General features: G+C 43.8%; 1 protein-coding gene across 2 annotated transcripts in view; it reads left to right on the top strand.

Moving 5' to 3' along the window:
• PDE8B (phosphodiesterase 8B) overlaps window positions 1–26608 on the top strand; it is a 283401-nt gene that overhangs the window by 28306 nt on the left and 228487 nt on the right. The window lies entirely within an intron of this gene.

The following is a 26608-nucleotide window of genomic DNA, read 5'->3' as shown; positions in this document are numbered from 1 at the left end:
TAAGCACAACCAAAGGATCTGAATACTGTGACAAGCAAGGCAGGGTGGGAACACATATATCAACAGGAATCTAGAAGCAGTGCGTTTGCATTTTCTGATGCTCATTTAACATGAAAAGCCTTGAGAATTTAAACAGCAGTTGAATTGCTCATGGCTTGTTGCTAAAGTCATTTGCTCCACCTTGAAGGTCATCTGCTTTGGATCCCTAGTGTGTCCAACTCAGATTTAATCTCTGTGAGCCACTGGAGTTGTCCTCTGAATCATCTCCAGCTCTGTAGCATACATCACAGAGGCACTTCGTTCAGCTGCAATCTGGAGAAAGGGTCATATTTGCCTTTGGCTACTTCTGTGGAGTCCGCAGATCCTTGAAGTGGCACATGCCGCCTTACGAGTGTCTGATTCAGAGCAAACCCATCTGTACACTTACTTTGTGGCCACTACCCCGTAACTCCTACTGCATATACCGTGAGATCTGTTTCCAAAACCTTGCAGCTTATTATAATATTGCTTGTAATTATGAAAAATTGAAAACAACTGAAATGCCTATCAAAGGGGGAGTGGATAAATAAAATGTGGTATTTTCATATTGTATTGTGATATGAATTTTATCATAATATCCTAGTGTATGGTGATATGAATTATAATATTCCATTATATTAGGATATCAATTGTTTTAACAGGCATTAGAAGGAATGGTTTGTAGCTATATGTAACATAATACATCCATACATTAAATATCTCTATGTAATGTCAACTCATAGCCTCATGTAAGAAACAAGAAATTTGTGGAATGAAATGTACATGTTATTTATGTGAATTTTAAAAGACACATAAATAAGATGTATTATTTAAGAACACATATATCCATGTAAAATGACCACAGATGATTGGGATATGCACGAAATTCATGGTAGTTGCTTCTAGCGGTTGGGGTGAAGAAATAGAACTGTGGCTGGTTTTAAGTTAAATTAAGTTTAATTTTAAATTTAACTCAAATTATTTAGCTAAATAGTGTTCAATAGATAACACTATTATCTTTTTATTTCATTTCTTTTATATAAACACTACTGAGGCAAAGATGATAAACTGCTAATAAGTGTCAATTCTGAGAAAAAATATGTTTGCATACATGTTAGTCTTCTTGAATTTTTCTTTTCTTACGACTTCTTTGAGGTGAAAATGATGTCAAGAAACTACACATATTTTAAGTGTACAGTGTGATACATTTTCACAGATGTATGTGCCCATGAAACCTTTACCACATGAAGACAATGAACGTTTCCATCACCTCCAGCTGTTTCCTCAGGCCCCTTTGTACTCCATTTCTCCTTCCTCCCTTGAACTTGGGCAACCACTGGTTTGCTTTCTATCACTGCAGATTAGTTTGCTTTTCCTAGAATTTTATATAAATGGAATCCTACAGTATGTGCTCTTTTTTCTTTTGTTCCATTGCTTTCACTCAATTTCTTAAAAGAATAGCAATTTCTCAAAATAAAAACAATTCAAAAAATCTTGGAACTCCTGAAAAACAACATGGAGCCTATAATCTGAGATTCAGAAATGGAGGGAGGGGATCCGTGGAAAGAAGGTACCATTTGGGATATGCTCCCATTGGGCAGAACAAGTGTATCTACTATAATGGCTTCTATATGCACCAAAATCTTCCCTCATATAACCTGTATTTTTTCCTTTTCTGACACTGCCTGAAATTGCACAAATGAGAATCTTTTGAATATCTAAGATATCCATTTAAAAACAGAGGTATCATTGAGAATTCATTCATGCAACTGATCTGGTGAGAAGCCTGTCATGCTGACCTCACCTGAACTTGGCTTTCCTCAGGGAATGGATGCTGGGGTCATGGGAGAGGGGAGCTCAGATGTACTGAAGCAGTGGGGGATGTAGGGACAGCTGAGTGAGGCAGCACCCCAGGAGACTTCTGGCAGCATTAGGATTTCAGGAACGAGGAGGCTGGGGTAAGGACCCGAAGAGGTGGGAGAGAGCCAGGAAAGAACGTGGGAAAATACCCATTTCAAAATGTTCCCAAAGAGTAGCCTCTGCTGAGACACCGAGGAAGAAATTCCCATTGCATCTTCCTGAGTCTCTGAAGCTTAAGATCAGAGAATTCTTCTTCTCTAAGTTCAACCTGCTATCCTTACTGCTCTGTGACCTAAACTGACTTTTGTTGGCTGGGGCCTGGGACCCAGGGACCAGACAGATCATTGTTTCCGTGGGAAAATGTGCCCGAATTTCAAATGACTGGACTACAAAGAAAGTTTGGAAAAATAACTTGTTATGTGCCTGCCAGGAGCTCCTTAGGTATATAAATCTTTGTACAATGAGCTATGTTGTAATGGAAATATTTTCACAGATATAATTCTTAATCTATAGCCAATATCAGTCATTAAAACATACTGTTCGGTCCTGGGGCCCATAAGTGTAGGATGTTACAAAGAAATTGGAAAGGAGCCAGGGGAGACTAAGTAAATGATGAAAGGTTTTGAAAAATAGCCCTTCAGGGAAAAGTCTGCATTAGTTCAGAGAAGAGAAGTGTGAGTAGACTGAATATCAGTCTTCAGACTATAAAGTGATGTTACATTATTGACACCAAGTCTTTCTTCTCTGTGTCCACAGAGAGAGATAAGAGAGGGGGAAAAAATGAGCTTAAGCTACAGCAGAAGGGATTTAGGCTAGTCAGATGTCCCCGACGTGAAGATCAGAATCCAGTCTCAAGGTACCAAGCTTCATTCTCACAAGACAGCAAGTCATTCTTGAGGTTTTTTCAGGCTCTGCTCAGTAGCAAGGCAAGTTCATCCAGACCTGGTCTCTGTCCGGATGGTTTGCATAGAGTATTATTTGGGGAACTGATGAGTTCTGTCCGAATACAGAAAATACTGCAGGGCTACAAAGAGGGTAAAGTAAGGCAAGTGGGAAAATGCAGACAAGTGAAATAGCAGCCTCCCAGCCATCGTTGGAGAAGGCTGCTCCAAACAGCACTGAGGAGAGGGGGGCGGGGGCGGGGGGCACCTGCCCCTCCGCCCTCTGGGCCAGGTGGGCCACCTCTGGGGGCGGGGGTGGAGGCCGTTCTTGCCGCCAGTGTGCATTCAGGGGATGAGGACAAAGCGGAAATGCCTCCAAGAGGAGAGCAATTGGGACAGAACCTGGAAACTGGGTCAAAAGAGGAGCAGTTGAGGGAACCACGTGCGTTGGCCTGGAGACGATAAGCTGGGGGCAGGGAGAGGACAAGAAGCCGTTTTCAAATATTTCAAGTGCTGTCAGGTGGTAGACTAGAATTGTGCCCTGCAGCTCCGGAGGGCAAACACAGAGCCAGTGAGCACAGGTTGCAGGGATGGAGTGTCCGCTGAAAAGAAGGAAGCATCTTACAATTATTAGAGCTATTCAAAGCAGAATGAGGCGCCTAGCGACGCAGGAAGTATTCGTGCAAAGACTGATAAATATCTCACAAGAACGTTGACAGAAGAAATTATGTTGTTTTAGTTTTTGTTTGGTCTGGCTAATCAGGGGAAACTTCTTGGAGAGCCAGATGACCTAGCAATAGAGCATTTTTCTCCTCGTGCTCAGGAAAGGTGGGCTTCGCGGCTTGAACCACTAGAGGGCGTCAGGACAGCAGCATTACAGAGCTGCCAACCAGGTTTTTCCTTCAAATAGCTGATAGGAACGGGGTCCTGGGTCTTGTCGCCTTAATTCTGCTGCTTTCTGTGTCTCCTGCACGAATCATTCTGGAATGCGTGCATCTGATTAAATTCTTTAATGTCAGAGGGGCCTCTGAACCTGTAGAGGCACAATCACTGCTGTTTGTACTTTAACACTGGATTTAGTAATTGTATAAGTCGATTAAATGGTATTCCTCTAAGAAGCCTAACACTCCTTATACGACTGAAATATTAAAACTTAGGAATTTAACAAATACAACATTTTCCAGACATTTAAACATTAATTTACAGACTAACTGAAGTCTCCTGAAATCGTGAGTATCCTCTCTGAATCTTTTAAATGCTACAAATGCCTGTAAAAGTAGAAACATACATATGAATCATCACAACGATTACAACCCTATTATATTTAAACTTAAACTGTTATAAAGTACTAATATATTTAAATTTATTTCTCCTTTATCACTATACGTACTCTTATGTGTATTCTGATATATTCTCCTAAAGAAAGAGTATCTTTAAAAATTCATATTTCTTTACTTTCCTAGTAATATAGTAATTTTGTCAAACTCAAAAGCAAAAAATATTATCTCTGAGTAGCTCACATTGGAGGTGTTGGGTTTTGAAATTTCTTACATACAAAACCTTTCCATTTACTTAAAATTCTAACAGATCTAATCAATTAAATTTCAAAATGCAAGGTTACATTTTGGCACTTGAAAGTGGAGAGCTGCTGTAACAAATACCTAAAGCGGTGGAATTGACTTGGAACTGCTTAGAGGCTGGAAGAATTTTGAGGAGTGTGGTAGAGAAAGCCTGAGTTGCCTCAAACAGACTGTTAGTAGAAATTCAAACTTGGAGGATGCTGCCAGTGAGGGTGCAAAAGGAAGTGAGAAACATGGTGTTGGAAACTGGAGGAAGAGGGTTCCTTGTTAGGTAGTAACAGAAAGCTTAGCAAAGTTGTTTCCTGCAAATATGTATAAAGCAGAACAAGAAACTGATGAGCTTGGTGACCTAGCCAAGATGTCCACGCAAAGTGATGAAGGTGCCCCTGGTTTCTTGCTGTGTATAGTAAAATGCAAGGAGAAAGATAAATTGAGGAGAAAACTTGTTAAACAAAAAGGAACTAGGGCTTGATGATTTTGAAAATTCTCAGTCTCTCCAGATGACAAAAGATGTTAAAATTAAGAAATGACTTCCGAGCATGCGGCATAGAGATAAGCCCTGGCCTAGAAAAAAAACCAAATGGTGATTGTACAGCTTTTGTTAAAACCTCAGGAAGATCAAGGGATCAGAATAGTATTTAGTCACACTACAGGCCCTCTCTAGAGATCAAGGGTGTGCCTCATACAACTTCTCACACAATTAGGCCTTGAAAAAGTCTCTTTGAGCTTTCTCTTAACCATCTCAGCATCTTTACCTTAGGTAAAGGGGCTCCTGTCTCAGAAAGAACTGTTGATGTTGCTTTTGGGTAAGGGAAATTGACAGGAGACCCACCAAGTGTTTAAGAAATTTACTTCAGTCAGAGCACTGCCAGCTTAAACTGAAAGGGACAGAAAGAGTATAAAATGAAAGGAGGCTGTTGGATCTCCAGAATTCTAATGGCAGGAAGCAGGATGATAAAGCTGCTCCACTGCAAATGTGCCACCTTTCATGAAAAAGGAAACATAACTCAGAGGGCAGAACTCAGACCGATTGTGGATTATTCCCTGGCCTTGGAATCTAATCAAAGAACTCTGGCAAGAGTTTGCTAGGCTGAATTTCAAAATGACTTCAATCAATAACTCCTTTTTTACTTTCCATTTCCCAGTTCCCCTTTTAAGCGGAAAGTCTATAACTATTTTACTGTACCTGTTTCTCTATTGTGTGTTGGGTGTGTTGGGAGTCAGATAGCTTGTCCTTAGTTTTATAGATTGGGAGTAACTGTACTCAGGAAGCCTCATCCATACTTGGACCTGATTCAGATGGTGAGATTCTAGACTTTGAGCAGATGCTGTAATGGTGTGAGGTTCTTGGGGAAATTGGGAGGGAATAAATGTATTTTTCAAGTGTAAGGGACACAAATCATTGAGGACTAGAGGGTGTACTCTGATGGACAGATTCTAGGGTAGCCCTTACATTCCCACCTCCTAGTTTCCATCCTTGTATGATTGCCTCATCTTGAACGTGAGTGGTATCTGTGAAATGCTTCTAACTAGTAGAATTTGGCAAGGGCAGTTGGATATATGTGATTATGTGTACGTGATTATGTTACAGAAGATTGCAATTCGTCTTTCGAGGAGACCCCTTCTCCCTTGCTGGCTTAGAAAGAGCAAGCTTATTAATGGGTTATAAGAGTTTTTCATTTCTTCCGTATACAAGCCCTTTATGAGATCTGTGATCCTGTATATTTTCTCCTAGTCTGTGGCTTATTAAAAAAAAGGTTTTTTTCCTTAATGGTCTTTTAAACTGAAAAAGTTTAATTTTGGTGAAGTCCAGTTTATCATTTTTTTCTTTTGTGTCATCGTTGGGGTGTCATATCTAAGAACTCTTTGTTCAATCCAAAGTTACCAAGATTTTCTCCTGTGTTTTTTCTAGAAGTTTTCTAGTTTTAGCTCTTATGTTTAGGCCTCTGATACAGTCAAGTTCATTTTCATATATGATGTGAGATAAAGTCCTAAGTCCATGTTTTTGTATGTAGATGTGCAATAGACCCGGCACCTTTTGCTGAAAAAGGACTATTCTCCATTGAGTTATTTTGGTGCCTTTGTCACAAATCAATTGACCATAATGCAAGAGTTTATGCCTAGACTCTCAATTCTCATCCATTCATCTATATGTCTATCCATGCACAATACTACACTGTATTGATTTATGTGGCTTTCTAGTGAATTTTGACATCAGGTAATATAGGTCTTCCAGCTTTGTTCTTCTGTTTCAAAATTGTTTTGATCCTACTTTGTATTTCCATATAATTTTTAGGATCAGTGTGTCAACTTCTACCAGAAAAAAAAAAAAGCTTGCTGGGATTTCGATAGGGATTGTGTTGAATATGCAGATCAACTTGGGGAGAATTTCCGTCTTGACAATAAGGAGTTTTCCTACCCATAAATAGGGGTTTTTTGGTTTATTTGCGTCATCGTTAATTTCTCTTAGTAATGTTTTATAATTTTTAGTGTATAAGTCTTAAACTTCTTTTATTAGATTTATTCCTAAATATTTTATTCTGTTTATGCTTTGAAAATAGAATTCTAAAATTTGTTATGTTCAGAATTGTCATTGCTAGTATAGACATAAAATTGATTTTAAAATATTGATCCTGTAATCTTGCTAAACTCATTATTAGCTCTAGTCATTTTGTATGTGGATTCCTTGGGATTTTCTGTGCACAAGATGATATCATGCATGAACATAAGCAGTTTTACTTCTCTCTTTCCCCTCAGTCTACTTTTAATGAGCTATTATATCTTTTTCTCTGCCCTGGTCGGACCCTACCTTGGATCATAGTATTTATTCTTGGCCATCACATGTTCCTAGGGGAAGCAAACAAAACAAATTGAAAAGATAAAATTATCACTATGATCCCTACACCCAGATACAGTCTTTATGAACATGGAGGGTGGATTCTTCCAGACATTTTTACTAGAGGCACCAGAGCAGAGCTTTTGATGCACTGGACGACACCCTTCAGCCACCAAATTTCAGGGTAGCCCTGGTGAACACTGCCATGTATTTTGCCGGTACCCGTTCAAGCTCACAGCACAGTGTCTCTTACTTTTGCTTTCTAGAAGTCTGGAAAGCCTGCTCAGCTACATGTAGACACAGCCCATGATTTCAAGACAGTGAACATCCCTAGATTGGAGGCAGGAATGACTGAGAACAGAATTTCATAGATAAATGCCCCGCCTTCCCGTCCTGCAGGACACAGAATGTGGGGCTTTTCTAAGGTATCTTCTACATGGTTTCTCAGAGCCCCCCATGGGATTGAACCCCAGTTGCTCACAGCTGTAACCCACTCCTTTGTTGATTCTTCTCCCTTCCCTATTTCCTTCACTTCTGTTTCCTAAGATAACTTCTCCCCCAAATTGTCTGCACCAAAGTCCTATCTCAGGGTCTGTTTTCAGACAGACTTTAACTAAGGCAGGCATCCTGTTTGGTTCCTTGACACACTGAGGTATGTCTATGGAACAGCCATCAGGAGAGTGAGGGGGCTGGCAATAATATCATATAAAAACAATGAAAATAGCTGAGGACACTGGGAGAAGGGAAAACTTACAGAAATAATTATAGTCATTTTTAAATAGCTGAAAAGCATCCATGTAGAAAAGGACCAGGGGAGACACCAGCATTAATTGAGCACCTTCTAAGTAATGTGTCAGATATTATGCAACCTGCCAACACATACATTATCTTACTCCATCCTTAAAGCAACCAAGGGAAGTAATTACTGTCTTTATCTTTCAAATGAGTAAATTGAAGCCACAGAGAATTTAAATAATTTGCCCAAGGTCCAAAGCTAGCAAGTGTTTGAACTGAGATTAAGATCCAAACCTACTTGTGCCCAGGCTTGTGTCTTCCTGCTGTCCTGTGTGTGTTGCACTGAAGGGCAAGACAGGGACCAATAGGCAGACATTCTGAGTCTGCAGGATTGTGTTTATGTGAATGCAGAGCATGGCAGAGGTTGTTTAGATGTTCACCGACGCTGCTTTCTCTTCCTGGACACAGACAAACAGTTCATGTTCCTGCTTCTTTTACAATGAAATTGGGACCTTGTGCCAGGGCCTGGCAGACGGGAATGTGCGGATGTGATGTACCTGATACTCTCTCAATCTCTCTCTCTCCCTCTCTCCCCATCCCCCACCTCTCTTAGTGGGCTGAAAACAGAGAACCCAGAAGATGACTCTGGGAAGATCCTGGGAGATAGCAGGGCCACCACATGGAAGGTGCATGGATCCACCAGGCATGGGGTGGGATAGAGCACCCTATGTGTGGATCACATTGGACTGGGACCTGAGCAATACGTGAATATACGTTGGATCAGGCCCCTGAGATTTGGGGATTGTTATACAACTGGCATTCCCTAAGGAGCCATGAGCTTCCTGTCTCAGGAAGCACTTAAGCAGTGATCAAACGTTCAACTGCAAAGACTGTTATATGGAGATTCCTAGGAGAGTAGACCAGATGATGTGTAAAAATGATAGCTCACATCTGTTAAGCTGTTATAAATCAGTCACGGACATGTGTTCTCTCTTTTAAGTCTGCAAGATAGTTTACATTTTCGTTTTATACATGAGGAAAGCAAGGCACAGTGAGGTTAGGACACTTGCCCACAGTCACACAGCAAGTAAGAGGTAGAACCAGGCACCCTTCTTACCCTTTCCAGGTACCTCACTCTTAACCACTTCTCTCTACCATCTCTAAAACCAAAGTTACGGTTTGAAGGCTCAGAGACTGGGTCAGTTTTGTCCATATAGGAATTTTTGGTTTGGTTTTTATTTGATAATTTCAGCCTATGCTTAAAAATGAAAAGAAGTTACATAGAAATCCTGTTTTCCATTTTCTCATGAAAATCCAGAAGATCTGACAAAACTGGCTTATAGGTAATTTTGGCAACAGGCAGCTGGAGCTGGGGGTGGCGCCCCCTTTAGGTGCGGTATAAACATGGTCTCTTCATTTATGTTACTGCCAGGCTCTGGGAGCTTTTGATTTTGTGAACCTTGAAAGTTTCCATCTGAAACTAAGTTCTCCCCAGACACATATAGCAGGGACTCCACAAGTGCTTAGCAAATGAATAGATGAAAGCAGAAGCTGGATTCTCTCCCCCTCTCCCTCTTCTTCCGGCTCCCCTTCCTGGTATTAGGAACCCGAGTCTGAGTCCCCCGGTGGTAACACTAAAGACTAGTTTCCCTTGTGTCCCAAGCAGCCAGGACCCAGGTTAAGGTACCTGTAAACGTTGTGCCTGACTTGGGCTCCCACTGACATTTTCTCCCAACTGAAAATGTTCGCTTCTATACGACTGGGGTTTGCTGTGAAGAAGCAGCCCAGGTTGGGGCTGAACAGCCAGGCAGGTTGGTTGGTTCTGTCTTAGATGAGGTTGTACACAATGGACCCTTTGTATGGTCTGTACAGCAGGGCGCCGGCAGGCAGGCAGGCGTGTCTGCTCCCAGCTTCGGGGACTCTCTCACAACGGTGCTCAAGATGGACAGGCACGATTTAATCCTCCCGGTTTCCAGCAGCCGCAGACTGCTAGACTTACATGTGGGTGCCTAAGCCTTGCACAGGGGAAGCTTTTCTTTCAGGGTTGTTAGCAAAGCTCATTTGGAGGAGTGCAGGCCTGGGGCACGGCCTGGATCAGCCTCCGTGACGCACACAGCGTAAGCTCCAGAAGCTCACTGATCCCCTTAGCGGAGCCCAAGACTGCCCAGCCCCACCTCTGCCCTGTCCCCCCAGCCGGACCCGGAACAGCACTGCCTTTCTCTGGGGTCTGGTGTCTGGGCATCGGGGCGGGGGGAGTACCAGGGCTCTTCCAGGAGGAAATCTCCTGCTTATTTGCCTGGAGGAAAAAGGGGGTCTCTCCATAGGCTCACCTCTGAGGCCCCTTTGTGTAGCAAAGTGGATTGCTTAAAGCAGTGGTTCTCAATCTGAGGTGATTTTGCCCAGGGCGGGGCATTTACTAAGCCTACAGCATTTTTGGTATTAATGATTGGAGGTGGGGGAATGCTGGTGGCTTCTAGTGGGTAGAGGCCAGGGACGCTGCCAAACATCCTACAGTGCACCGGGCAGTGCCCACAGCAAAAAATTACCCACCCCCAAGTGTCAAAAGTGCCGAGGTTGAGAAAGCCTGGCTTAAAGGATGGCTTTTATTCCTTTTTTTAACTTCAGGATTATAAAAAGCAATTTATTATTTTATAATCAGAAAAAATAAAATAAAGGTCATTTTAAATATCAGTAAATATGTTGGACTTCCCAAGTATCTCCCTCTTTCATTATTTGTAATAGTGCTGGCACATAGTAGGTAGGTACTCTTATTTGTGCACTGAATGAATGAATGACATACTCTACTAGTGTCCCTTATTTAATTTTGTTATAAAGCAGTTACTTCCTTCATTGAGGCAATATACAGCCCTTTTGTGGGGAGGCAGGCAGATATTGGGCCGTCTATTCATTCATTCATTCATTTGTTCATTTTTCTGCTTCTGGCTTTAGCACCTGGGCCTCTGAATCCAGTTGCACTTTGTTTAATAAAATGTTGTCCATTTGCTAATAAGGTTGGTCTCTCTTTTCTCAACCCTAGCGCTATTATTTGGGTGGATTTGACTTGAATTTCTAATCCATCTGCAGAAGAGCCAGATTTGATATTGATATGGATTGTAGCCATAAAGCTGTTTTTTTTAACTAAGAAAGAAACGTGTTGTAATTGAAAAATTGAATTGGTACATATATTCCTTGGGTCAAAAAAAAAACCCCAAAGTTAAAACTTTCATATTGTTCAAAATGGGAGGCCAGGTGGAATCTTGGCTCTTTCCCGACCTTCCTTGCCATTGACCAGAATTGCCGATGGCCCCCGTGGCTCTTCTAACACTGCAGAGGTGCCCAAGGAGACTCAGGAGCACGAGCATGCAGTCCAGCATTCTCATCTCCCAGATAGGAGGGGCCACTGTAGGGGTGAGCTTGTGACATGACACAGTGAATGACCAACCTGGTTGGCCTGGGACTTTCTTCAGGTGCAGGACTTCCAGCCTAAAAAGAAGGAAGTCCTGGTTAAACTGGGATGAATTGGTCACCTTATGTGACAACAACATTCAGTGGAAAGGTGTGGTGCACAACAGCGGCTGCTTCCTCTGGGAGATGCTTTCAGGTGTCAGGGACTCAAAGACTCTTCATGGTGGGAGGAAGTTAAGTCCAGAAGTTGTAGACCCACCTTTCTGCGTGAAGCTGTGAGAAATAGGGACTGTGGCAAATTGGGGAATATTTGTCCCTTGTAAAAGGAAGTGGCCGCGCTCAACTTGAGATGAATGTTGACCTGTGGAAATGAGAGCCCTTGGAGCCAGGTGGGTGCATTTTCCAAGAAAACCCTGAAATGTGCATATGTGTGTGTGTGAGAGGGAGAGAGACAAAGAATTCTACTGGTTTTTAAATATTGGCAACTATTTAATAAAAAGGTAAACATTGTGCAATGTAACAGAGTGTAGCTGCAGGCCAGGTCCAGCTCATAGGCAGCTGACTTGGGGCTGCTGATACAGTCTGCTGTTTCCTTCTTCACAGAGGACGATGAGTGCAGAGCTGGGAGTGAACAAATAGCTTCATTTTTTTTTTAAATCCCTTTCTATAAAGATTAGTTAATTTGGCAAGAAGGGAGGGGGTTTCGTAAAGGAAAACATTAATTGAGCACCTACAATGTTTCAGTCAGGCACTTAATGATTTCAATGTAAAAATCACACTCAAGTTTTACAATCCTTTGAGCAAGTTACTTAATTTCTCTGTGCTCGTTTCCTTGTGTGTAAAATGAAAATAGTAGTAGGTAATTCATGAAATGGTGGTAAAGCTTCAAGAAATTGATTCACACGAATTGCTTGAAACCAGATAGTAAGCATGTGTTGGCTCTCATTGCCGTGGAGGTCAGTGTCATCCTCATCCTCGTTGTATGTGTGAAGAACCTGACTTCTCAGAGGCTACTTAAGTTGCCTGTGATTGTCCAGCAGTGAACCAGAACCAAGAGTTGGACCCTGATTGTCTGACTATAATTAGAGGGGTCTTGTGCTCTACTCCCCCTTGTTATAACACAGCTAGGCTGGTGTCATAAATTCAAGAGAAGAAAAGCAAGAACAGCCCATTTTTCTGCTCTAGTAACCATTGTACAGGCAGTCAAGGTCAGAAGTTAGGTTCTGTGGTATTTCCCTCTACATTCATGAGTACCATCTGCAAGGGTGGAAGAAACGACGTTACATCGCTAATCAAAATAGTGGACAATGAAGTAACTTCTCCTTGGGCACTCATTATGCAGTTTGGTGATGGGGGCAGCTAATTTAGCTTCCTGATTATGTTTTGCTTAAGCTGATTTTAAAATTAGCTTGTTAACCCTGAGCACACACTGATTAACAGCAGGGAGAGGTGGCCTGGAAACATCTTGGGTGGTAGAGGGAAGATATCTTGAGATCTGGGGGAGTTTTCCTGGGTAATTTTCACGTAGCTGTGGGAGGGTAGAAGGTTGTTAGGTTGATGGTGCTCTCGGGGGGAATAATAACTGTGACTTGCTGTTGGGAGTATTCAAACCGGTATCAACCCAGAGAGATGAGTGGACCCCAAACTCTTCCTTGTTTATTCTTTAGTGGTGCGAGTTCAGTCATTGTAGGTGAATCAAACCAGGAGATGGAAAAGGGGAGCTGGCTGGAGGTGACTCCAGGAGTTTCCTCTCAGCAGATATCCAGCAAAGATAAGATGCCAATTACGTCCTGTGAATTGTGCCAGGAGCTCAGGACGCCAAGATGAATCAGACCGTTGTCTTACTCAGTCGAGCTCTACAGTCTATTAAGGGAAACAGACTTGTAAGCAGAACTCACAGCCTAGTGGGACCAGGATTATAAAAGAGATGGGATCAGAGAGGAGCAGGGGAGAGACACTGACAGTCTGCCTGTTGGGAAGAGGAGCCCTCCATCCACGTCTTGCCCTCTGCCCTCCGTTGGGTTGGGGGCGACAGCAGGAGCCCCTGCAGGCTTAGTGTTGGCTGGTTGGTTCCTCCAGTGGGAGACAGTGGTACTAGACTGGAGGGTAGCAGAGAGCAACTCAGCGTGTCTCTCTTTTCTTCACAGCAGCTGGGTCTCAGCCATGACTCCACCGCCTGCTGGACAGGCCCACTGGGGTACAGCTTCTACAGGGTGATCACAGCCTCTGGGCTCTGGTTATTTCCTCTGATTGCCCCCCAGCCCCCACCCCAGCCTCGGAGCAGTAGCAGCTTCTTGCTGGTGCAAATGTCTGGTTTGTCTCACTCTCCCCTGGTGGATGACTCAGTGTTTTCCGTCACTGCAATCCCCTACTCTAAATTCACTCCACATGAATACAGAAAGTCATTTCTGTGTTTCTGGGTGGGGTCTGATGGGTGTGGAAGGTTGCCAGGGGAGCTGGTACTTGAGCTGGTTTTTAAAGGGGGAGAAGAAATTTGCTAGGTAAAGATCCAGAGTGTCCTAAATACACTTGGAAATGGGAGACACATGAGCATGGAGCTCCAGGAAGGACAGAATGCCCCGGCAGTGGGGAGCCGCTGAAGATTTTCAGAAAGGGAACAGAGTATTCAGGTATTTTAGAAAACTCACCTGACCAACTCTGCTCAGTACAGATTGCTAAAGAAAACAGCAGGGTGGGCATGAAGCCTAGTCAAGAGGCAATGAGGATTCAGGCCAGAAGCCACTGAGGCTTGAACTGTACCAGCGTGATGGATAGATCCGGAGAGGAGAGGACACACACTAGATATTGCGCACTCAATTAACTCTAAGAAAAGAAATTTATTCTTTTTTTTTCTTTCTTGGAAGGAAAAGTGTTTAAATTTATTTATTATTTTTAAAGGTTAATTAGTGTATTTTAATGGAGGTACGGGGGACTGAACCCAAGGACCTCGTGGATGCTAAGCACACACTTTATTGCTGAGCTATACCATCCCTCCAGAAATATCTTATTTTCCCAGCTCATAATTAGGCACTCAATAAATATTTGTTGATTGAATTAATATTCTAATAACTTCTTTTTTGGGTATTATGAAGAATGTTGCTAAAAACATTTAGTACAACTTTTTGTGTGAACATATGTTATCATTTCTCTTGGGTACAGACCTAGAAGTGAAACTGCTGGCTCATATGGTAACTCTGTGTTTAACTGTTTGAGGAGCTGCCAGACTGTTTTCCGAAGTGGCTGCACCAGCAGTGTATGAGGGTTCTGGCTCCTCTCTGTCCTCACCAACACTTGTTATTATCTGTTTTTGTTTTTGTTTTTGTTTTTTTCCGATAGCCACCTTAGGGGGTGTCGACTATAGGACATGCGCACTCTGAAAGTTGAGAGCTACGTTTTATTTGGCGGACATTTCTGGGGACTCGAACCCCGTTGAGCCTGGGATGACAGCCTCTCAATCTCTCTGAGGGCCGGCTCTGAAGAGGTAGGGGAGGAACTAGGATATACAGGAGTTTTACAACAAAGACCAGGTAGTCAGAACATTTAAGATTACTGTTAAAGAAAACCAGACATCGCAAGTTAAAGAATTTAGCGCTTTTCTGTGTCATATGGGAAGGGGCAAACATCTGAGCTCATTGAAATCATTCCTTTGACAAGCACCCAGCCATCTAGGGCCAGAACCCTATCCTTTCCCATTCTGAGTCCCCTCAGAGGTCACCATCGTGGGTGGCTGCAGAGGCCGGGCTGCCTGCATGTCTGCACCCTGAGCTCACTGTGGCGGGGTGGCGGCAGTGGCTGAGGACTTGATGGCTTCAGCAGTCTTTGTTTACTGATCTGGCCTGCAGTATTTTCATTCACAGGGGTGTGAAGCAGTAACTCACTGCTGTTCTGATTTGCATCTCCCCATAGTTAATGGTATTGAGTATATTTGCATGTGCTTACTGGCTTCTTGTATGTATTTGGAGTCATGTCTGTTTGGGTCCTTTGCCCAATTTAAAAACCTCAGTTCTGCTTCCCCTTCCCCGCATTTCATCTTCCTCCACCAGAACCTGAGGTACCCCTGAGATCTGACCCGCCTGCAGAACCTGTTACACAAAGTCTTCAGGTTTCTGCTGCTTCTTTTCAGGACAGCGTGGGGTTCACACCAAGCTAGAGCAGCCCTCTATTTACCTAACATCTGTCCCCATTAGAGCCGTTCAATTAGCAGGTATTGACTAAGCACTTACATACTAATAGCTGACGTTTACCGAGCACTTAGACCCCATCAGGCACTTTGCTAAACCCTTGCCGTGCCTTTGTCTCAGCCCTCACTACAGCCCAGTGAAGCGGTGCCACTTTTGTCCTCATTTTATAGATAAAGAAGACACACAGTAATGTGTTAAGGTCCTGCGGCTAGTAAGTGGGGGAGTTGAAATCCACATCCAGGTATCTGACTTCTGAGCCACTAGGCTATGCTGGCTAGCACGGGGTGCTGCGTGCAGCTGGGGAGGTAAAGAAATGTCAGGTATATCTGGGGGGAGGAAAGATGTGAGTACACAAAGAGTAGACCTTGATGCTAAAAATATAAAGTAATTCGAGGCAACAAAAGGAAATCTGCCAGAAACCAGAATGTGATTATTGCTGATACAAATGGTAGGGATAAGGAGAGAGATCATCCCAGACTAGGGTAATCAAGGGAGGCTTAAAGGAGGAGCTAGGATTTGACTTGTGGTTTCCCTGCTAGTTAAGGAGACATGCTGAATTCCTTGAAACAATGCAAGAACAACTTGGAGGTCACTAGAGGACTGATGAAAACTGCAGCAGGGAATTAAAGAAAAGAGTGATTAGTATGGACTGAAAAAAGGCATCTGGTCAATGCTTTCGCCCTGAGCTCCTGTGGCTGGAGCCTGGAATGGATGGCTGATGGGTGGAATGCCTTTACTAACTCCTCTGCTGACACCCATAGCAGACTCATTTTATACATATGCATATTTTTAGGTTGAAATAAGCCTTTTCTGGGACTCCTTTAGGAGTGGCCTCTTCCTACTCTTTTTCTTCCCCCACACATCACCTGGAAGGGAAGACAGATCCCACTACAGTCAAGAAGGAGGCACCATCCCTCCTGGTCCCCTCTGGGGAATGATGGAATGGCAAGCATCATGTGAGACTTGAGTTGACTCACTTGACAGCTTATTCATTTCGTAACACAGGAAAGTGGCCCCAGCAGGACAAGGTTGGAGAGTCTGAGCATGGAGGTAAGAGAATGCCTGCTTGTCTCCTGAAGTCAAATCTGTATCTTTTTAGCCCGTCCATTGTTCCTCCTCTTGGGAAGTCCTTCCCTACGCTATTTGGTCTGAGTGCGACTCAGTTGCATATGCTCAGGGGAGAGGATGTAGCCTAGCTGGTCCATCAGATGACTCCATCCTAAGACTGGTGACAGGGGTGCCCCTTGTTCTCCAGCCATCATGGGTTGGCACGCCCACCCATAGTCCCTGGATCTAGACATCCTGTTATAGGAAAAGGGCTTTGGGTATACAGTGACAGTTTTTCTTCTATGACGATAGTACACTCCACTAGAGATCTGAAAATGTCTTTTTCTCCTAGCCCTCACCATATCCAAGTATTTAATTTTAAAAAATCAATATAAGTACTAAATTATATTGTTATTCTAATTTATACTTCTTTGATTTTTAAAGAGTTGAAGTCTTTTACATACTTAGTTGCCATTCATATTTCTTTTATGAATTACTCTTTTGGCTGCTTTTCCAATTTTCTATTAGTATGTTTATTTTTTTTCTTATTGATTTGTCAGAATTCTTTGTATATTAAGACCTCACAAATTTGTCTGCCTTACATGTTGCAAATATTCTCAGAAGTGGTCATTTTCTTTGGTATTTATAATGAAATTTTTTCAATGTAATTGCAGTATAATTTATATACAATAAAATGCACCCACTTTAAGTATACAATTCAATTAAACATTGATAAATGTATATACCCATGTAGCCATGACCACAATCAAAATATTATAGAATGTTTCTGTCACTCCAAAAAATTTCCTCGTGCCATTTTACATGTATCTAATTTCCATTGTTTTAGATTAGTTTTTCCTATTCTAGAACATCACATAAATGCAATCCTACAATATATACTTTTTTTCACAAAGCATAATGTTTTTGAGATTTATCCATGCTATTGTGTTCTCAAAATAAATAATAAAATGAAAAGGCAAGTCACAGACTGTGAGAAAATATGTTTAACATGTGTATCTGACAAAGGACTCATATCATGGATACTTTTAATATACAAAGATTTTTTTTCAGTTTTACCGAAGTCAAATATATCAGTCTTTTTCTTTACACCGTTGCCTTTGGTGTTATTCTTAGAAAAACACTGTTATTCCCAACATTATGCAACTATTCATTTATAATTTTTGGCATTTTTATAATGTTAAAATTTTCATCAAAAATTAAAATAAAATTAAATCTAAAATGAAAACATTAAAATCTTTAATCTACCCAAATTACTTTTTAAAAATGTTAGCAAATTATCCTAATACTGTTTATTGATATTCTATCTCCCCCTTCCCCCAACTTAAAATGCTTTATTTACTAAATATTAAAATAGTTTAGACACTTTGGTAAATTCTAATCCCTTTATTCTGTTTTCCAGCCTTGGAAACAGCTGAGCAGTCTTAGCAGTGCTAATATCCTTTCTATTTTGTGCCCTGTGAATACTGTCTTCTCTCTCTCTCCCTTTCTTTCTCCTTCTCTTCCTTTTCCCCAATGATATGTTGAAATATAATTAAGCCATCCACTTCTCCCCATCAAATCATCTTGACGTCATTGTTGGGTTTAGTGAGAGTATTATTTTTTTTTCTTTTTCTCTCCAAACTTTATTGAGGAATAATTGACAGATATAATTGTATATATTTAAAGTGTACAATGTGATGATTCGATATACATACCTATGGTGGAATGATCACCGAGACCAAGATAATGAACACATTTATCACCTGTGAGAATATTCTTGATTTTAATAGTGAGGTCATGTTTAGTTGGTGAGAGCAATGCAGATACAGGAGTATTAAAGTTAATGGGAAGCCAGCCCATTACAACCCAATAATTCAGCGGCGGCCCTGCTCTCACCGATGAGTAGAGAGAAAATGAACCACTTTTTCAAATCACAAGGGTCTCATTTGTAAATTGCCTTTCCTAGGATACAAGTCTGTAGGTGGGTCCCAGAGAATTATTAACCAGGTACAATACTTCTTAGGAGTAATTGACTTATTTGCACAAAGAAGAGTTGATTTCCATATTTGCTTTAACCAGACCAAAGGACTAAATATACTTGGTTCCAAATAAAGAAGACAGGCTAAAAGGGAGCATTAATCTTACTCATGGGCAAGTTACATTAAAATGATTTCTGTCTTACTTTTCAGAGTAGCCATTTGCCATTGATTTTAACTCATGAGGCAGGCATGTAAACACCAAGCCTTCTAAACTCGATTTTGTAATTGGAACGAGGGTCAGAGCTGAAATTATGAGGACCCTGAACAGACACAGCAACTCAGGAAGAGAGGGAGCTGGAGACGTGGCTTGCACAGCAGTCCCTCCCCTCTCAGTGGAAGGTCTCTCTCTGTGCTTCTTTTGTCTTTGGGGGGATTTGGGCTTAGTTCATTGAAGGACAGGATTCCTATATAGAGTGTTGATGTGACTCGGTTGAAGCAATGGACAAGGACACTTAGCAAAGGCTGTGTGTTTTCTAAATTGAAGGTGTTATCATAGGGCTTTTGAAAGTGTAAAGAAGACTGAAGAGAGGCTGTTATCTACTGAAAACTGTTGATAGTGGAACTTTTCAAAAAGTCTTCATTTCCCCTGGAATAACCACTACTAACAGTTTGATACAAATTTTTCCAGTCACAGTTTATAAAACAAAAACTCTCACAAGGCTATAATAAGGAGTTTCTTTTCACCAGTTCTTTGGGTCTGGCCCAAGGACTGGGTACGCAGCTGTTTTGCAAAAGCTGGCCTCTCTCCTTTCCCCTCTTCCCAGTCTCTGCCCAACTGGCCAGCAAATTATTAAGACTTAATATCATCCAGTCTTTGAGTTGGGAATTTATAAACCATAGTCTCATAAAAAATTGTTTGTTCGTTTATGGTATGTGAACTCCCACTGTAAGAACTCTGCGCTGTTTTGCAAGCAGGGCTTCTGCGCCAGCTCTAGCTTTCGGCATGGATCCTGTGGCCTTGTGGTCCCGTGGCCTTGTGGTCTTCTTCTTTGTACTCTGGTGTCATCTGTTAAGGACCCTGAAGGTCAACTTCTAATCTCACTTTCGGGTAAATAAATGGTCTGCATGGCCAGGATGAACCTCTAAATAGCTCAATGCCATGGAATCAGGTGGAAGGCTGACCGGAGAGTCCTTGGAGGAGGAAGAAAAAGAGGAAATAGTACATGGTTGACTTCCCTGGTTGACTTCCACTTAAAACTGTTGGCTTGTCATGCTTCCTACCTTTGTAAGGTATAACAGTTGCAAAACCAGCTGGCACTATGGGACCTGATCCCAGCTCTTTTACAGACTAGCCTGGTGGGCATTGCTAAGTCCGGTGGCATCTGTATCTTTTGTTCATAATGGGGACAGTAGTGTATGTACTGCGCCTCTCACGGTGTCATTCTACAAGCTGTATGTAGACATAGAAAGCAAACTTGTGGTTACCTAAAGGGAAGGGTAGGGGGTTGGAGGAATAAATTAGGAGTTTGGGATTAGCAGATACGCACTACTTCTTTATAAAGTAGATAAATAATAAGGTCCCACTGTATAGCACAGGGAACTGTATTCAATATCTTATAATAAACCATAATGGAAAAGAATATATATACACATATGCCTGAATCACTTTGCTGTACACCAGAAACTAACACAACATTGCAAATCAACTGTACTTGAATTAAAAAAATAAAAGCTAGATATAATAATAAACATGATAGGGCTTTTTAAAGTGTAAAACACAGTATATTCTTCTAAGGACAACGCCCTTTAACCCACTCACTAGTGGGAAAAAAAAAAGCTAAGTGTATTGAAATCTAGAGGTCAAAGTTAGAGGATTACTTGTACTTGCTCAGTCCTTCACCCAGCAATTCCAGTATGTGTCTGCCAAAAAACTGTCTATAGTGGAGAACTGAGGAGAACCACTCATCTCCCAGCTTTGAAGTCAACTTGTGGGACCAAATGAGAACCGATGGTATGTGCAGTACCCTCATATCCAAACACTCCATTGCTGCTGCTTCTCCCCTCTTATACTTCAGATCCCCCACCATCCTCCAGGCCGGCAGACTCTCATTCCCCAGAATTGTGTTGGCGTTAACAGAATCACCCCAAGCAGAGCACGTTGCCTTTGAGAGTGGGGGTTGGGGGTGGGGAAGGGCACAGGTGTCTCCGTGGTGGGGGAAGTACACAGCAGGAGTGTCTGGAGAGCGTCAGAAGTTATCCTGGCAAAGCGGCTTTGGGGAGGCACAGGTGGAGCTTTGGGGAGGTTCTGCAGACCTCTCCTCACACCCATGCAGCTGGACGTTAGCACTCCTAGCTGATCACAGGTCTGGCTCTGAGACTAGTTGGGGGCAAAATGATGGTTCGCCGATGAATGCTTAACAACTGGTTTGATGGAAGAGGAGGTAATACATAAAGCCCTGATTTGTAGCATTTGCCAAATTCTCTAGTGTGAATACTCCCACCCACCATGGCTGCATTCGAGCTACCCGTGTGACATCATTGGGCACAGAGTTGGGAAAAGATGTGCAGTTACACACCATGTGTGGTATTCACACTGTAGAGACCCAATAGACATAAAGAACGTCAAGTGCATAGAGGTGGGTGAGTGTAATGGAATAATTAGGGAGCGGTCAGGTGTATGTATTGATTACCGTTTTTTAAAATATAATTCATTTGCTTGTATGCATATGTAATACAACGTTTAATAATGACAGTATTTAACAACCATCTGGCAAAATTCCTGAAATTCTGACACTCGGCTCTTGTGAACCAGGACAAGCTGGGTCCAAAGGAGATGAACAAAACGCCGAGTGTTAGTGGAACATCCAACCTGTAAACAGAGTACAAGGCTGCTGCCTCCTCTTTTGTCCCCTCCTCTGGCAGGACAAGAGCCCTAAAACGGATCTGAAACAAACAGTTGGGCTTCCTGAGTTATCACAGCAACAAAGAACAAAACAAAACCCCCAAACCCCCAAATGTGCACCCAGCTGGCACAAAATCTCCGTCTCACCTCTGGGCGATCCCATGTCCCTCTAGCCGAGAGCAGGTGTGGGAGGGAAGGGGTACAGGAAGGGTGAGCTTTGAGACATGAGGTTGAGAACTTGGACGGTGTTGAAACAGACAAGAACTATTGTAGAAAGTTCTAGAAGCCAGGAGTGGTATCTGGGTGCTGCATACTTAGCCTGGGGAGAAGAAGCAGGAAGGATGATGAAAGGAATGACACTTTTTGAAGAACCATATTCCCCCGTGAGATTCTTATGGTAAAGGAAAAAACCTAATGTCTCAGAAACATGTCTTATAAAATAGGTCCCTCTGAATTCAGGCCGCAGAGCCATCCTCGGCAGCCGTAATGAGACACAAAATGAGAAGTGTCCGAGGTCTGGGTGCTACCAAACCCTGCCCCGCTGAGTGTGCGTGGAGAGGAAAATGACCAAATGCCATTTCAGCCCATTGTCAGTCCAATCTGCTTCTTCTAAAGTGGGAGCAGAGTTAGAACTCTTGTGTTAAAAATAGCATTGTAATTCGTGTCCTGGAATAATCACACCTGTCTAAAGCAGCCTGTGTGCACGCATGAGTGTATGTGTGCGCATGTGCGCTTGTAGGGTGGGTGAGAGAATGAACGCTACCTAGCGTGTATAGGCAGCAGTGATTTTCTTGCCCATTTTACATTTCCTTTGGAGGCAGCAGATGCAGCACTGGAGAGTAGGGGAGGAGGGAAGCCAGGACCAGCACCTTCCTCTGAGGCGGGCAAGTTGAGCAGCCAGGAAGGGGTAGAACTGGGTTTTAAACTCATCTGTCACACACCCAAGGCTACTCTCTTTCCCCCATGCTCTGCTGCTGCTAATCGCATCCTTCACAGATCAGACCAGAAATGTCCAGAGCTGGGTCATACTCATCTTGGTACACCCAGCACCGGCGTGGTCCCCAGCACAGAGGACAGTTCCACCATTTCATGTTGAATGTATAGCAGTTTCAGAACAAAGACTTAACATCTCAGTGTTTGACTCGCAGGTTATTAATTGGGAAGAGACTCCACAGTCATCCTTGATCAGTGATACTCGCTAAGATTCAAGACATAAAACCAGACAACAGCAGACACCAATCCCTGCCCCTGTATTAACAGGTATCGGTTTATTTGTAAGTGTGGCTCTGTGTGTTACCATTCCTCAGTGCTCTTTGAAGTCGGATGGCCTCTGATGACAAAAGTGTGTTAGATTGTACACCAGACCAAGTCTGTTTTGGGCTTTGGAGTACAAGGATGCTTGATACTTTGAGAAAAACCTAATAGAGGAATCGCTGGATTTATAAAGATAGAACTTGACAGGTAAGAGTGTTTATACTACAGAATTACTTACCATGGGGGTCCTTTAGATCATCATAGTCCAGAGAATGTTTAAAATATGAATCGGTACCCCCAGGCTGATCTGCACACTGCTTTTCAGCGGCATATCTGAGTTAAGGGCGCCGTGGAGACCACCACCTGTGCCCATCCCGACCCTGTGCCAGTGGGCCCTCAGCTCTCCCCTCAGCTGCACTCCTTGCTCTTCTCCAGGGAGAGAAATGTCCCCTCATTGATTCCCAAGATGTCTGGTGAAGGGACAAGCTGGCCGCCCCCGGAAGGGAAATTTGAGTAGAAGAGTGTAGACTGGGGGAAGCAGAGGGGATGAGCAGAAGGAATTGTGACATCTGCTGAGAACGCCACTGCATCCCAGGAAACACCCAGCACAGGAAGTGAGGCCCACTCTGGTGGATTGGGGACTCTTGCAGCGTCAGAGCCCCCACCTGTTTCCACCAACCGGTTTCCGCCACCGGAGGGAGTAAATTGAGCTGCATATTTGATGAGGAGGAAGCACAGTGGAATGTGAGAATCCTCATTACTGACGTCAAGCTTGCCTTTCATTTTATTTATACCCATGACATTGTGACACCGGATCTAATTTTCCATTGTATTTTTTTCCTCTGTTAGGACACGAGTGATGACAAGCCTAGAAAACCATATTTTAAATTAATTTGAAGCCAGGGTCTCTACATGATACAGTGTCTCTCTGTCTTCTCACCTGCCTGCCCCTCCCTCAAACTGCTCAACTGACCATCACAAAGGACAGAAGGGATCCTGCTCCTATAGGACATGGCCGCCCAAAGAGTCAGGGTTTGAGGCATCCCGTTGCCCAATCCTCACTGGTGACAGGCTGTTCCTTCCTGGCACAGGCACTGGAGGGAGGCCAGGGAGCAGTGAGGCCGCACGGCAGCGTTGGCACACAGCCCTGGCTGCCGTCTGGGCATGAAACTGGGCTGTGGCACCAAGAGCGTGGTTCCAGCTCCCTGACCCAGAACTGCCTGTGCAGGGACCACCCTGCTGCTCATGCCCTGGTGGGCCCCATGCTTTCTGTTCTTTAGGGACAGGACAGGGTCCAGAGCAGAGGGTATCAAAGAATGGCAGGAGCAATTAGGGTTCCTCGGCCAGGGCAGGGGGGAGCTCTGCCCCCTGTGCCGAAGCAGTCTTTGGAGGTATGCCTAGGGTGGAGGAGTGGCGTGTGTGTCCAGCAAGTGAACAGAGTGGGCTATACTCCTCGTTTGAGCCTGGGGGGCCTCAGCCCTGCCAACAGCCTCCCTCCATCACCTCCTACGGCTTCATCTCCAGATGCAGTGTCTCTAGCGTGGGAGCCTCTTCCCGCTCCGAAATACAAGCTCCGCCTGAGTCCCTGCAGACCTGCCACTATGTCAGTGCAGCCTCCTGTTGCCAGCTTTTCAACAATGTTTTTCAGCCTCTGACCCTGGAGAAATCTCGACTTCCTTGTTCTCAGTTCAGAAGATGTTTGTTATTTAGGGTTCTGATGCAGACGGCTGATAAGAGAGGCCTGAGGCCTTCCGAGTTACTATAACCCACAGAGTCTGAGGATTTCAAAACCAAGAAGCACAGGACAGTCACGCCCTGAGGGGCTGCAGAGCTCCAGCTCCTGTCACCTGAAATCGGACAGGATATTTAGACATGGGTGTCAGGGAGTTTTCACTACATTTACTTTTCACATTTTGTTTGTTTTGCTTTTGAAACAAAGGTTTCCAGTAGCACCAACAACGTTGGATCTGTGTTGTGTTGAAGCTCCTGTGGTTCATATGCATGACTTGGTGTTGCCTTCTACTTCTGTGTCACTTTTCTGTCGATTAAGGTAAAAATGGCACAGAGAAAACTGGCGTCTAGGAGTACAGTGCGGGGAGCCAGAGAGGACAGCTCCAGAGCTGTCCTGGTATCTCGCCCCTGACTGACCCTCGGGGAGGGGTGTGGCGGCGCAGGGCCAGGCCTTCAGAATTCCGCCTGCAGCAGCCCAGTCGGGGGGCCTGTGTCTGCTTAATCAGCCTGTGTCAGTTGCTCCTCATGGGCGACTACATCAAGTGCGTCCTGCCTGGTGCTGGGGTGGAGGTGGGGGCCGGGGCGAGAAGATGCCAATGAGACGCGGGCCATTTCCATCAGCCCCAAATTACAGAAGTCACACAAGCAGTGGGAAATGAACGCGTGGAGGTGGGAAGGACTGAGTGGACTCCTTGGGCTCAGGGTGTAAGTGGACAAGCTCTAGGTTCCATGTTGGGATACTGATGTCAAGCAGAAATGCCTTTCCTGAGGCTCACTGGAGAGTTGTTTGGTACAAGTGACTGAAATTTGTCTTGAGACAGTCCAGGGTTCAAATACTTCTTGATGAGCTCTGTGATCTTGAGGAGGTACTTTACACTCTCCTAGCCTCAGTTTCCACATCTGTAAAAGGGAGATACTGAGCCTGTCACATGGGACTACTGTGGGAGTTGAATGAGATTAGGAAGACAGAACAGGTCCCTGGCATTGAGCACATAGGAGGGGCTTGCTCGCCTTCTGGCTGAGGATGGGAGAGCCCCATCCTCAGGGACCTGAAATAAAAGAGAGGGTCTGCTTTGAAGTCTCAGGCCAACCAGGTGGTTCCACTTCTCTGCATTGTTTTTGTGATAGGCCGTGAAGGTTGGGAACCTGGAGGCTGACTGCATATGTACAACTGTGCTGATGAAGATGTGGGGCGAAGGGGCAGGTGAGCCCCCGACTCAGGGCCACAGTATGGGAGAGAAACTGTCTTCATGAGCAGGTGCTGGAAGGGAAGAGCTGAGGAACATGGAGACAGGCTAAGCTGGTCCTCACCGTGCTCTCCAGGGCAGAGCTGGGGTGGGGATGGGGCTGGCTCTGCCAGGACTGTTTTGTCTCAGGTCTGCCTTGGAAGTTCATGTGAACCTGATTTTGTCTTGGGGTCGGGGGAGGGAACATTGAGGTAGGGTCCACAGGACACTTTTCCCTGAGCCAGAATCCCCAGTACAAGGCCCCTGGCCCTTCTTCTGTCCCCCAACCCCCATAATGGGCCCCAGCAGCCAGCTACCCATAATCCTCTGGGAGTTGTTCTGGGTGTTCCTGTGTCATGTGATGACTCTTGTGTCCTGTGACGACTCCTTTGTCATGTGACCACTCTCATGTCATGTGATGACTCCTGTGTCATGTGACAACTCTTGTGTCATGCGATGACTCGTGTCATGTGACAACTCCTGCATCATGTGACGACCTGGCCAAGATAAGCACTGAGTGACATTGTCAAGAGGGATGTTTCATCAGCCACGGAGAGAAAAATATGTGCATTTAAAAAATTATTTTTGTGAGGAAATTGAAGTCCAAACATCTTACCTATCTAACCAAGTCAAGGTGGAAAGTGATCTTTGATTCCAGATTATGTACATTAGGCCTGAGAGAGAAGAGTGAGTTGTTGGGTTAACAGAGGCACTGAGGTATCTGTGCTGACTTCAGAGTGGCTCCAAGCAAGAGCGGTCAAAATCTACAGAGCATCTGAAAATCCCAGAGCTGAGAATTTTGCTCTCCTTGTTGACAATGTTACTGACCCAAGCTACCAATAAACAAATAATTTGATCCCCACCACCGCCCATTTATTTGAGTGGTTTCTGCCTTTGTAGAGCTCAGAGTCTGGTGAGGAAGACACATTTTAAACAAAGAAACACACCAACAGTTACATTTGCAGACTGTGAA

This window comes from Vicugna pacos, chromosome 3, assembly GCF_048564905.1.
Source record: "Vicugna pacos chromosome 3, VicPac4, whole genome shotgun sequence".
Classification (NCBI taxonomy): domain Eukaryota; kingdom Metazoa; phylum Chordata; class Mammalia; order Artiodactyla; family Camelidae; genus Vicugna; species Vicugna pacos.
This window is presented reverse-complemented; position numbering and strand designations above follow the sequence as displayed.